Consider the following 17009-nt stretch of genomic DNA (forward strand, 5'->3'; position numbering starts at 1 on the left):
TAGTTAATAAGCACTTTAAGACAAATAAAATGGTATATGTAATAAGATAATATGAGAAAGGGATCTGTTATTCGTGATTAATGAATTAGCTTCGTAAAATATAGGTATGAAACTGGTCATCCACAACTCTCTTTGCCTATGTTCGTTAAGTCTGTTTTGTGTTAAACTTTTCACAAATAGTAAGTTTTATCTCAAAATCGGTTTTCAGAGCCGGTTAAACGATCTTTATAACGATACATCATTCATCTCTGTACAATTACTGTGTGTTGAGAGAAAGGGATGCTGACTTGAGAAATAGTATACAGAACGACTTTTATTAACGTTTAAAGGCCCCCGAAGCGACGTAGATGACGCTGAGAGAGGTTGTTTAACATGAGACGCATGGCACCGAAAATTTCTGGGAATATACCAAAAGTGGACTACAAATGCCAGTAGATGACGTACAAGGCTGCACATGCAGCGTTATAGTTTATGGTTATGTCCCCAACCCAAGTCAAGCATTCGCGACTGTGAGACCAGGCCTACGCGAGCGACTTCAGTGTACGAGGCTCAGTTTTCGTGTACTGTCTCTGCCAGGCAGTATTTTTATTGCGTTACGTTAGACAATTTTGTGTTTACATTGAGGCGAGATTTACTATTTTATTTACTAGTTTCACGGTCTCCGCTGTATAACTGCAAAGTTCAGTACCACAAAAACCTGCCGTATTTCATCAAAAGTAAATAAGTAAAAGCTTCCGAATTGCATCGCTACCAATAAATGACCTGTGCGTTCTTTAGTAAATGAAGTCTGTGAACAAAAAATATGGGACAAAAGGAAAGAAACACAAAATAAGAAGAGCTTATGCTTGGTTGTAGATAGGACAATAATTTTTTAGCTTCTACGTTTTGAACAGATCACATTTACGAAAGATGTTCGAAAGCAGAGTAGTCAGCGGAGCGATGTGTAGGTAATATTACCCGCTACCGACGATGGTAGGTTCGACAAGCCCTGTCGCTGCATGTGTGGCGAGATACGTCGTCTGGTGACGTCACATGTTCAGCATTTGTCGTCCACTTTTGGGGTGTTTCTCGACGTTTGCGGCCCCCTATGTCTTCTGTCAATCTATGTACCTCGGCGGCGTCTACGTCGCTTTGGATGTTTTTAAACGTTAATAAGAAACACGCTGGATATGATTACCGCAGTGATCGCCTCTCATCTTGAATGTTGACTCAGACGAGGTCTGCGCAGAGAAACTGAGCAGAGTAAGGCAAGCTGAGAAAGGCTTCTCCACCTCTGCTGACGTCACGGGTTCTCCTGGAAGAGTGGATGGCGCCGGTGCGTCGCGAAAAACAGGCTGCGGCGAACAATAGCCTTTCCCATTGGGGGGAGGGGGGGGGGACTGAATGCATGCAAATTTCTAACGTCAGAGGTTTCCCCGGGTTGTAAACACGTCTCTATTGACCGACCTTTATCGGCAGAAATGTCGTTGCTGACGCCAGTGGCTTTCCGCGAAGTAAACACGCAGCTATTATTGGATTTTGTTAGCAGAGGGTTAGCGACCGCCCGCTTCTAGTTCGCTATTACCCTCCACTTTAAGCACATATTGTCGGTCAGTACCTTAACCCGACAGACTTTGATACCTACGCGCTCCTCGTCGTTGCTCTCCGCCTCCTCTTCATCCTCCCCCTCTCCCTTCCCCCCCCCCCCCCCCCAAGACGCTTATGACATTATTGTATATGAAAGAGAACTATCTCCAAACCTCACACTGAGGGATTCAACATGCAAGAGATCTACGTACAACTTGCAAATGGCCGAATTGCTTCAGATTACAACAAACCATAGCCTGATTGCAATTTCCACACTTACTTCCCATAACATCTGAAATTGTAATAGGACAAATAAACACTCATATCAGTCGGCTGGTCATGCAGGAGCTTCGGAGGGTAGTGGAGGAGAGGAGACTGGAAGTAGTCTGTCTGCAGGAGCCATACTCCCGGGCGGGGAAGATCTCCTTCATGTCTACCACTTGGCAGACAATTTCTACCGGAGAAGAGCCGAAGGCAGTCCTAGTAGTCACAAACAAGGCCCTAAGGGCCACTACACTAACACAGCTATCCAACAGTCACTGCAATGTAGTATAACTACAAACACCAGTAGGATTAATATACCTTGTTAACATGTACTTCCAATATGGAGGAAATTTTGAAGATTTCTCGGACCATCTTGCGAGAGCCATCACGGCGCTACGCGGGCGTAGGGTTATTGTCACGGCAGACATCAGTGCCAAGTCCCCCATGTGGTACAGCGGCACAAGGGATGCTAATGGTGAGAAGGCTGAAGAACTAATCATGGCTTCCCAACTTGTAGTGGCAAATAAACCTGGAAATCCCCCCACCTACAGAGGAGGTGGAGGACAGGGGAGAAACATTGATGTCACCCTGGCAACTGCTATCAGCATTATTGAAGCTTGGAAGGTTATTGAACACGCCACTACAAGTGATCACAACTTAATTACCTTCTGCCTCAGAGAAGAAGGGTGCCGCTGGGACCTAGGATGGGAAATCCAACTTAATTACAACAAAACCGATTGGGACTGCCTGGCTCGGGAGTGTGACATTCCGCCATTGCCGGAAGGTGACCTGGACATAGATAGGTACGCCGAAGAGCTGGTAGAGTCAATAGTCAGCGCGGTCAAGGCCGCTGTGCCAACCAGGAGGAGAGCCGTGGCGGCTTGCCCATCGCCATGGTCTGCCGACCTTGAACGTATGCGTCAGTCTGTGAGACGGGCGAGGAGGTACTACCAGCGAAGTGCTGTCTGGCAAGAAAAGCAGTTCTGGCTGCAGCAGTACAGAGAGGAAAAGAACTATTCCAAAAGGAATTAAAGGAAGTAAGAATGAAAAGTTGGGAGAGGTATGTGCTGAACCAGCTAGCCACTGATCCTTGGGGAATACCGTACAAACTGGTCAGGGAAAAAATCAGGTCCCCTGCGGTCCTCTCGACAATCAGAGACGGAGGCAGAATGACAGAGTCGTGGCAGGAAACCGCTGAAGTTCTCCTGCGCACTCTGCTGCCGGATGACGAGGAAAATGAGGAGAATGAACAACAACAAATTCGCAGGGAGGATCTAAATGAATACACCTACAACACCATGGTGTACCCCTTTTCAGAAGAAGAAGTGGCTGCACAAATCAAATCATTGAAAAAGGGCAAAGCACCGGGGCCAGACGGCATAGTCCCGGAGGTGGTGCAATTCCTTGCCCCTCAGCTAATAGCGTCTCTCACGGGACTATTCAACGAATGTCTCAGAACTGGGAGATTCCCTAAAATCTGGAAAAGGGCTAATGTAATAATTATTCAAAAAGGGAAGGATAAGGACCCCACAGAACCCAAATCTTACAGGCCAACCTGCCTCCAAGACAACCTAGGAAAACTGCTGGAGAAGCTATTGGCTGACAGACTGACAGCGCACAGGATACTGCGCGGGATGAGCGACAGGCAGTTCGGCTTTAGGCCGGGGCGATCGGCGTCTGACGCAATCGCCCTGGCGGCTGAGGTCTGCAGCTCAACCCCGCACAAGTATGTGGTAGGCATCATGGTGGACATCAGTGGCGCCTTTGACAACCTGTGGGCCGGCCGCGGTGGTCTAGCGGTTCTAGGCGCTCAGTCAGGAACCGCGCGACTGATACGGTCGCAGGTTCGAACGCTGCCTCGGGCATGGATGTGTGTGATGTCCTTAGGTTACTTAGGTTTAAGTAGTTATAAGTTCTAGGGGACTTATGACCACAGATGTTGAGTCCCATAGTGGTCAGAGCCATTTGAACCATTTGAACAACCTGTGGTGGCCCTCGCTCTTCTCCCGCTTGCGTGAGAAGGAGTGCCCAGGGCCCCTCTATGGCTGTCTAAGAAGCTATTGCATGGAGAGGGAGGTTTGGCTATCGTCGCCTAGCGGAAGAACAAGTAAAACCATCACGAAAGGGTGCCCCCAGGGATCGGTTCTGGGGCCACTCTTTTGGGATATAAACATAGAACCCCTCCTAGAGAAACTACAACTAAGTGAGGACGTGCTACACGTGATAGCCTATGCTGACGACCTCCTCCTGCTGGTAGGCGGCCGCAGCCGAGAGGAACTCGAGCCTAAGGTAGAGCAAGCAATGATAGTGCTTCAGAAATGGTGCCAAGAAGCAAAAATTAAAATAGCACCACACAAATCCACATATCTGTTAATGAAAGGCAGTCCAGTCAGAAATCCAACTGTCAGAATTGAAGGGACTCCAGTTCTTCGGCGTCGTGAGGCCAGATACCTAGGAGTCGCAATAGACGAAAAATGGAACTATAATAGACACATAGAAAACATAACGCAGAGAGCACTAGAAGTTCTAAATAATCTCATCAGTATAGGCCATAGAACATTCCACCTACCTCCCAACTTGGTCAAACTTTACCACAATAGTATCCTAACGTCCTTAGTAGGATACGCGAGCGGGGTTTGGGCACACAGGCTTACGAGGGTGGTGCCCGCAATGACCGTGAGAAGGGTGCAGCGGAAAATGCTGTTGCGTTCTGTCGGGGCATACCGAGCAACACCTGGGGGGGCCTTACTGATAATAATAGGATTATGTCCACTAGACATAAAAATTAGAGAACAGGGAGCGTGGTACTGGGTCTCCAAAGGAAAAATAGATAAGACCAGGGAAATCATGGGGGTACAAGTTGGGGATAAATATGCAATAAAGAGAAGGGGCGAAGAGTTGTGGCAACAGCAATGGGAAATCGAGGAAACGGGAAGAAGGGTTTTCCAGCTACTACCGAATATCAGAGAAAGGCTTCAAATGAGCCACTTTGAGCCGAGCAGAGGTCTGCTGCATTTTCTTACAGGTCATGGGCCATATCCGACATATTTATGTCGATTTGGAAAACGGGCAACACCAGCGTGCGACTGTGGTGCTCCGGATGGAACACCCGAACATGTCGTCTATGACTGCACGTTATATGGCGATGTGGCGCTCGAACTTAGAAATCAATTACCAAACAGAGACACATACACACTACTGCGACGTGCCGAGACCTTTAATGTCCTCAACAATTTGGCAAATGAAATATCCAAAAAGATCTTGAGGGATTTTATTAGAAACCAAGACGGTTAGAGACCAAAAAATATAACCCGATGAAGACTTGGGTGCACCTGCAATTGCCGCCGAGCGCGGTACTGGCCGGTTGTTTCACGACCGGAATCCGCCGCGCTGCAGGACCGGGAGGGCAGTTGCACCATTCCCGGACTTGACTTGTGCACTAGACTCTATAGGAAGTAGTTACGCTAGAATAATGTAAAATTAGAACACTAACATTACTAACATCGGTAGGGACTGCAGCGATTTCAAAAGTAGTTGGCCAGCCCAGTGCTCACTGGGATTAGCTCAGTGAGCAGGCCTTATTAGTAGGTTTGTATATCATCTGGCACACCTCTAACGCTGCAGGGTAGTTAGTCTCAGAATAACCAGAGTAGTCAAGTAGTTAGATTAACCCTGTCCATAGCAAGTGCCATTAATCAATTAGTATAAGCTGCTTGTTAAGTATAATAATTGGACCCACTAATTATATAAGGTGGTGGGTTAGTGTGTATAATACAATGTTTTGTTGTTATGAATCATCTGTATCACAATACTTGTTTTTCAATCGTGTTACAATGTTGTTGTATCAATAAAGATTAAAAAAAAAAAAACACACTGAGGGTTCTGTACAAACTTAAAAATGTGTTTATACAGTCGATTCATCCTGGAAATCGAGACTCAACGTTTTTTGACTGTTACCGATATCGACATTGGCAAAGTGCTGATCCCTGAATTCCAAGGCCATATTAAAATGTCTGCTGTAGGTCCTCAGACTACCACGCATGTAAGAAAAAAAGCGAGCAGAGGACCTCAGTTGATATTTCTTGAGAGACACGATTTAATAAAAGATTTCTTATTTACGTACTAAGACATGACTACAACTTACGTTTTATATTTACATACAGTAATTACCGTCTACTGTGCTTTTTACGTATGCCATTGCAATGTGCGAGGCCTATTCTGAAAGAAAGACCAGATCTGTTAGGAAATGGGAACCACAATGAAAATCAAAAACGTTTTATTTGCAACTCTTAGCTTCCCCTTCCAGCTGCTTCTCTACATAGACACCGCGCCGACTAGATATCATTCGTAGTGTAGTACCAACTTTCCCATACCCTCGTGATAGAAGGCAGCTGCCTGTGCTTTCCACCACTTCTCTATGCTGGTCTCCAGTTTGTTGTCTGCACCAAGATCTTCTCTTCATAGCCAGCGGTTCGTGTGAGCAGAGATGAACATCAGAGAGTGCCAGTTGCGGGCTGCGTGTTGGGCGATAAAACACTTTCCATAGAAAGCGTTGCCGGAGCATTTTAATTGTCCTTCCAGAGTGCGGCAGAGAATTGTGATGAAGAAGGAAACGTATGACAGATACATTATGTGGGGTACCATGAAATCAGGCGAAACCTCGCAGCAGGCACCCATCCTTGGCGGGAGACACTGATGTTCCAGGCACCTATATATGCTCACTGTGTGCTCAGAACTGGAAAGAGTGGTGTGACATGATCAACAGACATACTAGAGACACTGCCCAACACATCTGTGCAAAGCTTCATCGGTTTTCCACTGTAGTTTCTATTTTGCGATCTATCAGACCTTATTTTCCGAAGAGCTCTTCTATTTTGAAATGGAAAAAAGACATTTTTCATATGATAATTTTATAGCATTAAAAATGTTTCACATTTCTTACTTGTACTGCTAAACCCTACCCAATTTCATCATTCTATGTCAATGGGAAATACACTACTGGTTTTGATGAGTGAGTTTGCAGGTTACTTTTAATATGACTAAGGCCGCTGATAACCTCGTCGTTGAGCGCCCGTAAGCACCAAACACACACACACACACACACACACACACACACATACACACACACACACGAGTTCGCAGGTATCAAGATATGTGACATAATTGACCGAAACTTAAATTTTTGGCGCCACCAAGTCTCCAGAGACTTAAGTATGTGACATAAATTTGAACTTAGTGTGCCAACCTGTTCCAGAGAAAAAGGGGTGTTTAAGAGACAGATAAAAAGGCAAAAAATATTAATTTTAGTATGATATAATTGGAAATTAAGAATACTCTGATTTTTTCCTTTACTTGTACTGTGGAACCTTGCTTATTGCCAAATTTCATGGTTATACGCAGCTTGAAGCATCCTACAGCTTTTCATGAGGGGAATTTCTAAGTAACAAAATATGTGACATAAATGGCCGTATATTTTTATTGCAACGGCGTAAACGCTTAAAATTTGTATACTGTGCAGGACCTTAGGAGCTTAATATGTGACACAAATTTCAACTTGATACGTCTACCCGTTTCTGAGAAAAAATATTCATAACAGACAACAAAGCGACCCTACAAGGGTTCCGATTTGCAGACTGAGGCACAGAACCGTAACAGTGACACGTAGCAGTGGATAGCGTGTCTGTGCATGTTTATAATTGCAATACATGCCATAGCGTATTTGCAGTAGGGAAGAGGCATTTCTCACATACAGGCGAATCACCGCTCCACATCGAATTACACAGACGTCGTGAAAGCCATGAAGTACCACCTAACGTCGTGCCAGAACTCCCTTTTCCCGGCCTAGTGCAGACCTGCCATGGAATCAACAAGTCGTTGGAAGTCGCCTGCAGAAATATTAGGCTATGCTACTTCTATATAATTGCGCAGGTTTTGCCGATGCATGATTTTCTGCAAGAACTGACCTCTCGATTAGATCCCACGAATGTTCGATGGGATTCATGTCAGGCGATCTGAGAGACAAATCATGTGCTGGAATTGTCCAGAATGTTCTTCAAACCAGTCTCAAACAATTTTGACCCGGTAACACCGTGCTTTGCCATCAACAAAAATTCAATCGCTGTTTGAGAACATGAAGTCCATGAATGGCTGCAAATGGTCTCCAGTCAATGATCGGTTGAGATGAACCAGAGGATCCACTCCATTCCATGCAAACAAAGCGCACAGCACTCTGGAGCACCACCAGCTTTCACAGCGTGAATCGGCTCTCTTCTGACCAGACCACGGTTTTCCAGTCGTCTAGGGTCTAAGAGATGAGGTCAGGAGTACAGGGGAAGCGCCGCAGACGCTGAACCGCTGTCTGCAAAGCCACTCGCGTCGGTCGTCCGCTGCCACAGCCCATTAACGGCAAATTTCGGCGCACTGTCCTAACGGATACGTTCGTCGTACGTCCCACATTGATTTCTGCGATTATTTCATGCAGTGTTGCTTGTCTGTTAGCACCGACAATTCTGTGCGAACGCCGCTGCTCTCGATCGTTAAGTGAAGGGCGTCGTTAACTGCGTTGTCCGTGGTGATGGGTAGTGCCTGAAATTTGGTACCCTCGACACACTTTTGACACAGTGGATCTCGGAATTTTGGCCCATGCGCCTATTTCCAACTACCGTTACGTGTTCAAAGTCTGTTAATTCCGCTCTTGCAGCCATAATTGCGTTGTAAACCTACTCACATGAATCACCTGACTGCAAATGACAGCTCCGCCAATGCACTACCTCTTTGTAAGTTGTGTACGTGATACAACCGCCATCTGTACATGTTCTCTATTCCAAGATTTTCGTCAGCTCAGTGTAGTTCGCATCCTCGTATAGGCAACCCAATGAACGGGTTTCCAAGTCAGCGTGCCTTCGCACGTTCTTGGCAAATTTCTGTCAGTGACTTCGGTGAAATACACACACGTATTGATATTTGCCACGTCACAAAAGGTGTCCAGTAATGTTCGTCATAAATTTGAATAGATATTTTATCTACTTATATTTACGCAGCAGGCTTGACAGTGTGGATAGTCAAAATCTTAATACTGTAACAGTAACTGTAACTTCCTTGTTTATAGAACGACTGTTTTGAAGTATTTTGGCTTCATCACAACGAGCAGTTTCCACAAATTAGTGGACAAAGGGACATGTAAGATAGCATGCAGACATAACTAAAATGAAAAAGAATACACACTATAAACACGCTCACAAAATCAGGTAATGTTCAGATCGAATATAGAAAATGGGACGATGCAGCGTTCATGATCAGCAAATTTCGATCAGTAATGACAGGTTAGAAGTAAAATCACACAGAACGCATCCGTGTACCTAGAAAGAAGGAAATTAATAACAAGAAATGCATAATTCAGGACTACCAGGTAGGGAATATACTGTTGTCAGGTTGGTGCATAAGTTTGTTCGTTTTTGTTATGGATGTTGGTATCCCGGTTGCTATGGGATTATTTAACGATTGTCATTTTTTGTTTGTAGTTCAGTGTGCTATTTGAGTTTGCATATCGTTATTCTGTCATTTGGAGATAGCGATTGGATCTGTGGACGTTAGAAATTGGCGTGCCAAGTGGAAAAATTGGAACATTTCCGACAAAGTCTTCTGTTTCCGTTCAGTAGAGGGGTGGCAGCATTGGACGTACCCAGGAACTTTTCCGCCGTGTATGGAAATAAAGGCGTTCGACACAATAAAGGAAGAAAAATGGTTTTATCGTTTTAAGGAAGATCGTTTTGATCTTAATGACTCTCCACTTTCAGGAAGACTTTCGGCGTTTCTCGAAGGTCGTTCAGACGCATCAATCCACAATGATTCAGGTTACTGTACCCTAAAACCGGCATGTATGATGAATTGTGATCATCCCACCATTGTACTGCAAAGGAGAAGGTTCAAAAATCGGATGTATGGGTACGCCATGCTTCAAACCAAAGTCGCATAAATTCTGCAGGTGGCCATAAGTGCATCTCCGCTTCCTCGCCATCATTTGGCTAGTGAACAACTCCCACCATTCCTGAAACTTCTTGGCAGACTAAAACTGTGTGCCGGACCGAGATTCGAACTCGGGACCTTTGCCTTTCGGCGGCAAGTGCTCTACCAACTGAGCAACCCAAGCACGACTCACGCCCCGTCCGCACAGCTTTACTTCTGCCAGTACCCCGTCCCCTACCTTCCAAACTTTACAGAAGCTCTCCTGCGAACCTTGCGGAGCACTTGCCCGCGAAAGGCAAAGGCCCCGAGTTCGAGTCTCGGTCCGGCACACAGTTTTAATCTGCCAGGAAGTTTCATATCAGCGCACACTCCGCTGCAGAGTGAAAATCTCATTCTGGAAACATCCCCCAGGCTGTGGCTAAGCCATGTCTCTGCAATTTCCTTTCTTTCAGGAGTGCTAGTTCTGCAAGGTTCACAGGAGAGCTGTGGGCTGCATCCCGAAAACTGTGGTTTGATAGCGAGGGGGGGTGGGCTGACCAGCTAGAGGTAGAACCTGATGCTTGCTGCCGGCGACCTAAGTCAGTCATGAAGCTCGCTAGAGGCAGGAGCTGTATAACTGCTGAGGCCTGCTAATATCCAGGAGCAACTGAATAGATCATTTTCGTTAATTTCTGAGTCAAATATTAATCAATTTTAAAAATTCACATATACAAAGGGCTGTTGAGAAAAATAACGAATTTAAATTTTCTAATTGTTATAATACAATTTACCTAAATACATTCAGTTAAAATTCTGTGGCATGTATCATGATCATCTTTTTTCCATAGAAAATTATATAAAGTGTTGTGTCTAGACAAGACAGTCTAGACACAAGGGAGGTAGCCGAAAGGGCACGCGTCAACTCACACCGTCTTGTGATAAGTCTGAAACAGGATACTTTATGAATGCTATAAAGAAAAGAACGGAGCTTCTCGTATACTTAACTTTATTCCCTCTTGTGGTACATCGCTCTTGATAATACAAGTGAAACTCTTAAGATACATGCAATGTTACAAATGGCGCCTTGCTAGGTCGTAGCCATTAACTTAGCGGAAGGCTATTCTAACTATCTGCTCTGCAAATGAGCGAGGCTTCGACAGTGTGCATCGATAGCGACGTCGTCCGTACAACTGGGGCGAGTGCTAGTCCGTCTCTCTAGACCTGCCGTGTGGTGGCGCTCGGTCTACGATCACACAGTGGTGACACGCGGGTCCGACATGTACTAATTGACCGCGGCCGATTTAAAGCTACCACCTAGCAAGTGTGGTGTCTGGCGGTGACACCACATAAAGTATCATTAGGAATTCTCTGAGACATATTAATGACTGGTATGGGATAATTTGTTACAAAATTATATGGATTTACGTTAACATCATCATTTAATTGTGTCACTCGCTTAAAATCTTGGAAGCACCATATGCCTTCAGATAATTTTTTGGAGGATATAAGTTCCATAATTCTTAAGGAAAAACTTCATTTCTTCCATTCTATATGCAGATACTCTATAGTTTGATGTGAGCGAACAAGGAAGAGTCAATTTTATGATTGTTCCATTAAGTTTCGGGCGTGCAGCCGCAAGAAATTTCCTTCTTCTTCTAATAGGTCGGCTGTATACAGTCCAGCCATCTTCAGAGTGAGTCGCAAGACTGCCGATCCAGTGCTCGCTTCGTCCTTTTATACTCGTGTACCGCGCGACAGCGCATGCGACCAAAGATGCAAATACGCCAGAGACGTTGGTCGGCGGCTGAGACGTGCATAATGCGCGAGTTGTATCTATGACTCTGCAGTCGATTTATGTTGGCATATCGATATATTATTGTGAGCTGCACTGTGACGACGTCTTTGTGAGTTTATTACAGCAAGTGCCGGATTCCATGATTTATCAAGATTGAAACCACTGTCTCTATTAATTAAATTCGTCGTCAAGTGAATTTCAATTGCCTCCTTCACTATCGAGTCCCAAAAGGATGATGTAGTTGCCAAAATTTCGACGTTGTCGTACAATATACTGTGACCATTATCAATACAGTGCTCTGCCACTGCCGACTTGTTAGATTGTAAAAGTCGTGTGTACCTCCGGTGTTCTGTACATCTTTCTTGGACAGTACGAGTTGTTTGTCCGATGTAAGAAAGGCCACATTCACATGGAATTTTGAAAACTCCAGATTTTAGGAGCAGCGAATCATATTTGACGGATCCCACGAGTGCAGCTGAGTGCAGCTGTGTACGAAAAATCACTTTTACTCTGTGTCTGACGAGAATCCGTCCTATTTTTGATGAGTGTTGTGTTACGATTTTTTGGAGGAACTTGTGGCACTGCCCCCAGCGGTCACAGTTTCCTTTCGCTGTCATAACACATCACATGTATACTGTCACATCTGTAAACAAATTCGGCCATATTTGTTTACAAATGTGACAGTATACATGTGATGTGTTACGATAGCGAAAGGAACCTGTGACCACTGGAGGAAGTGCCATAAGTTCCTCCAAAAAATCGTAACACAAAACACACACAAATGACATACTAACTAATGTAAATCCATCCGATGATGGAGGTTTCGACCTTTGAAACGCGTCGTGGAAATAATTAAAACGGTGACTGGTAACAGTAAACTTGTTGTTTCATTTAATTACAACGAAATTAAAAATATAATGACAAAAAGTTTTAATGATCATTGATAAAAACATAATCCTTAGTTTAAGGTAAAAATGTTCCTGAGATTTTATAATACAAGAAAACTGTTAAAGCCTCTAAACATATTCACAAAGATGATAAAAATATTTTAGAAAATTTAAGACCTTACAATCTGGAGGACCTAATTTATAATCAATGAAATAATTTTTTTCTTAATGAATAATGTTTAAATTTTTTACTTTTATCATCTAAATAGAAGAAACTAAAAATTAAAGAAACTGGGTTACTAAATTAATTTTTCTGTCGATAAGGAAATATGTGTACCATAAAATCAGAAGATCGATTATGAGTGAAATGGATGATAAATAAAAAAATTATGAAACTGAAGTAAAATACTTACAAATTATAAATAAAATTATTTTATTTAATAAAATTGCAGCCAACTAGCCATGTACAGTTACTTTGCTTAACATTTTACATTTACATTTACATTTTACATTTTTGCATATTCATGCATATTTCACTCTTTTACTCCACAGTTCTATGTGATATCGTTCACAGGCTTCATTACACAGTTCACACACACATGTCGTGGTTGGGTCATGATAAGTTTTGTTTTTGCAAATTAAATGATGAAAGTCGTGAATAGATAATCTAGTCCGAAATTTGGTGCTGACCATCAGTGATTTGTCATTGCTTCAGTTCCATAGAACTCCGGCCATACTTCTTCTTGTTATACTCCATAATCTTCAGTTGTTTTCTGGAAGCCCTGGTGTGTGGCATCATATATCGAAATTTGATATCTTCAGTTAGGAATGTCTCTGTCGCTAGCAGGTACACTAGTCTAAATCTTGTTGTCTTTGAGAGACCTAGTGCTCTTTTTAGATAAGTCGATTTTACCTTTTCCAGCGTTTCTAGATTTTTTTCTGTCAGGTAGTCCCATATAACCTCCAACCCATAGGCCAGGATTAGCAAAAATTTCGGGTTGAATAATTTCATGGCCGTTTCTAGACTGGGTAGGCGGATGTTTTTGATGCCCTGTATCGCTCTTGGGCTGCACGTTCTGTTGTATGTTTTATGAGGCATTCACTGGTGGTTGCAATGTCACCCTTTGATATGAAAAGTCTGTTGAGATTTTTATTTTTTTGTCCTCTGGTGTTGATTGCCGCATTCTTGGATGTTTTGCCTCCTTTTCTGAAAAGCACCATTTCGGTCTGTATTATGTTTATGTCTAGTTTGTATTCACTGCACCATTTATCTATTTTCTCAATGAATTTCTGCAGCTTCTGTATATCTGTTGCTCCTTCGGCTATGTTGTCAGCGTATGCATGTATGTATACATCTTCTTCATTTCCTCCGATTCGCAGTACGTCTTCAGTGGCAAAGGGCTCATTGGGTCACCCTGCAGGACTCCGTTTGATTGTAGAATAAGGTCTGAACAAAAAGAGCATGTCTGATATTGTGATTAAGTTGTATTCGATGATTGGCTTGAATATTCTTGCCCATACAGTGTTCTCCCACTGTGTTTTCCAGTTTTCAGAGTATGAGATCTCTTTCCAGTAGGTCAAAGACTTTCGTAAAGTCTATGAACACTGTATAGAACATTTGTTTCTATTGTAGCGCTTCTTCGATGTTGTTTAGAAGAAGCCTGACTGTCGTAAATGTTGATCTTCCACATCTGAAGCCCATTTGTCGTTCTGGGAGGTGACTGTTCACACAGGCTTTGATTTTTTTATAATTATCTTTGAAAACATCTTGAACTGATAATTTTTCAGGGCTATGCCTCTGTACTTGTTTGTGTCTGTTGGGTCTCCTCTACAATTGTAGAGAAGCTTTATTATCGAGTATCTCCATTGGGTTGGAATTCTCCCACGTTCCAGGCATTTGTTGAATAGTTTGATCCATACATCTTGGAGAGCCTCTTTCGCATCTTTTATATGTTCGTTGTATATATTATCGGGTCCTGTTGTTTTCTTGTTCTTCAGTGTTTTTATTACTTCTTTTACATCTTCATTTAGAGGTTCCCATACATTGTCTTTTTCCTTTGGTTAATGTCGTTTCTCTTTCTTTGGTGGTGTTTTGATTCCTTGTTTGTTCAGTATCTTACTGAAGTAGTGTTCCCATTCCTCCATGTCTATATTTGTTGTATGAGCCAGTCTTCTTGGTCTTGCTGCTATATATGGGCCTTTCTGTGCTTCATCCGCTTCTCTTTTTGCCTCTCTTTTTATGTTTAGTTTTTCTTTCTCTTCTATTAGTTTTTTTGTAGATTTTCCTCTCTTCTGCATATAGTTTCCATGTTTCCTTGTCATACTGGTTTCTTAATCTGTGGACTGTTCTTAGAACAGTATTCCTTTTGCTGTAGCATTCAGGATCGAACCACGTTTTTGCTGTCCTTGTTTTTGGCTGTGTTTGTATTACTGAATTTTATAGGAGGTCTTCTATTTTGTGTGTTGTTTTTCCAAGGTTCCCTTCCTCTATTAGATTTTCTATTTGTGTTATTTGTTCTTGCTGGTTTGTGAATTTTTCTCTATCAATTTTTCTTTGTGTGATTTGGTGGGTCTATCTTGTTTGTGGTTTCGTGACGTTATTTATTTTTATCTTCATTGGAATATGCTTTCGTACAGGAGTGATGGAGTTATGCCATATTGGTTGAATACTTGCTTTTATTTCTCCACTTGTTAATGCAATATCAATGGTGCTTTTCCCATTGTGGCATATATATGTAGGTATCTGTCTGTCGTTCAGTAGGGTGAAACCATCTTCTCCTAGGGTGTCAATGACTAGTCTTGTTTTATAGTTGAGATCCCCTACAATAATGGTGAGTTGGCTGTCGCATTGTTTGTTGAGTGTGACTATTTTGTCAATTATTTCTACAGCATTTGTGTGCAGTTGGAAATAGGCTGCAATTATATTTATGTTTGATACTTCAACTAGCATGCTATTATCTTGTTTTATGATTTTTTTGGTGGGGGTCATCCAGGGTTTCAGCAAAATAGATGGGTCGTCCTCTTTCTCCCTTCTTTGCCATTAGGCGAGAATTTTAGAAATCTTTATGTTGCCAATTGTCTATCAGGAAGGTTTCTGATAGAATTGCAAGATCCGAGTTTTGCAGGATGGCTGTTGATGTTAGGGTAAGAACATTTTTTATTCCTTCTGTATTCCACAAAACTGCTTTTATTTCTTGTCCTTCTGGTTTTCATCTTACTTTAGTTGAGCTCTGCTCCCTCTTCCATTGATCGTATTCGGAAACGAAATTGATGTACTTTCATTTTTTCAGGCCAGAATTGTGGTTCTTGAGTGATTTGTAAATCTTCAAACAGAAACAGAATGCCTACTTTGACAGCTTTTTTGTCGCCTAGTGTGCGCAGTTCTTCACATTCTAGTTGTCCCAGTATTCCGTTCTTGTTGAAGTATTTCACTACTCTATCAGTTGGGATGGTTCTCTTTAAGTTACCGCTATATAGCCACGATGTTATTTCTTGTGCTTGCATTTCTTTGTCTTTTTTTGTACCCATTATGGTTTTACACTCCTGGAAATGGAAAAACTAACACATTGACACCGGTGTGTCAGACCCACCATACTTGCTCCGGACACTGCGAGAGGGCTGTACAAGCAATGATCACACGCACGGCACAGCGGACACACCAGGAACCGCGGTGTCGGCCGTCGAATGGCGCTAGCTGCGCAGCATTTGTGCACCGCCGCCGTCAGTGTCAGCCAGTTTGCCGTGGCATACGGAGCTCCATCGCAGTCTTTAACACTGGTAGCATGCCGCGACAGCGTGGACGTGAACCGTATGTGCAGTTGACGGACTTTGAGCGAGGGCGTATAGTGGGCATGCGGGAGGCCGGGTGGACGTACCGCCGAATTGCTCAACACGTGGGGCGTGAGGTCTCCACAGTACATCGATGCTGTCGCCAGTGGTCGGCGGAAGGTGCACGTGCCCGTCGACCTGGGACCGGACCGCAGCGACGCACGGATGCACGCCAAGACCGTAGGATCCTACGCAGTGCCGTAGGGGACCGCACCGCCACTTCCCAGCAAATTAGGGACACTGTTGCTCCTGGGGTATCGGCGAGGACCATTCGCAACCGTCTCCATGAAGCTGGGCTACGGTCCCGCACACCGTTAGGCCGTCTTCCGCTCACGCCCCAACATCGCGCAGCCCGCCTCCAGTGGTGTCGCGACAGGCGTGAATGGAGGGACGAATGGAGACGTGTCGTCTTCAGCGATGAGAGTCGCTTCTGCCTTGGTGCCAATGATGGTCGTATGCGTGTTTGGCGCCGTGCAGGTGAGCGCCACAATCAGGACTGCATACGACCGAGGCACACAGGGCCAACACCCGGCATCATGGTGTGGGGAGCGATCTCCTACACTGGCCGAATTCACAGTGTTCTTATTTCAATTTCCAGGAGTGTATTTTTACTCTGGTTTCTTCTCCTGTGCCAGCTCCTTCTTACCACAGTACTCCACGTTGGTTCCTCCGGTTCATTAACCTGATTCTGGGTTTTATTATGTTGCTCATGTGCATCCTCCGCT

This window comes from Schistocerca nitens, chromosome 9 (assembly GCF_023898315.1).
Source record: "Schistocerca nitens isolate TAMUIC-IGC-003100 chromosome 9, iqSchNite1.1, whole genome shotgun sequence".
NCBI classification, from domain to species: Eukaryota; Metazoa; Arthropoda; class Insecta; order Orthoptera; family Acrididae; genus Schistocerca; species Schistocerca nitens.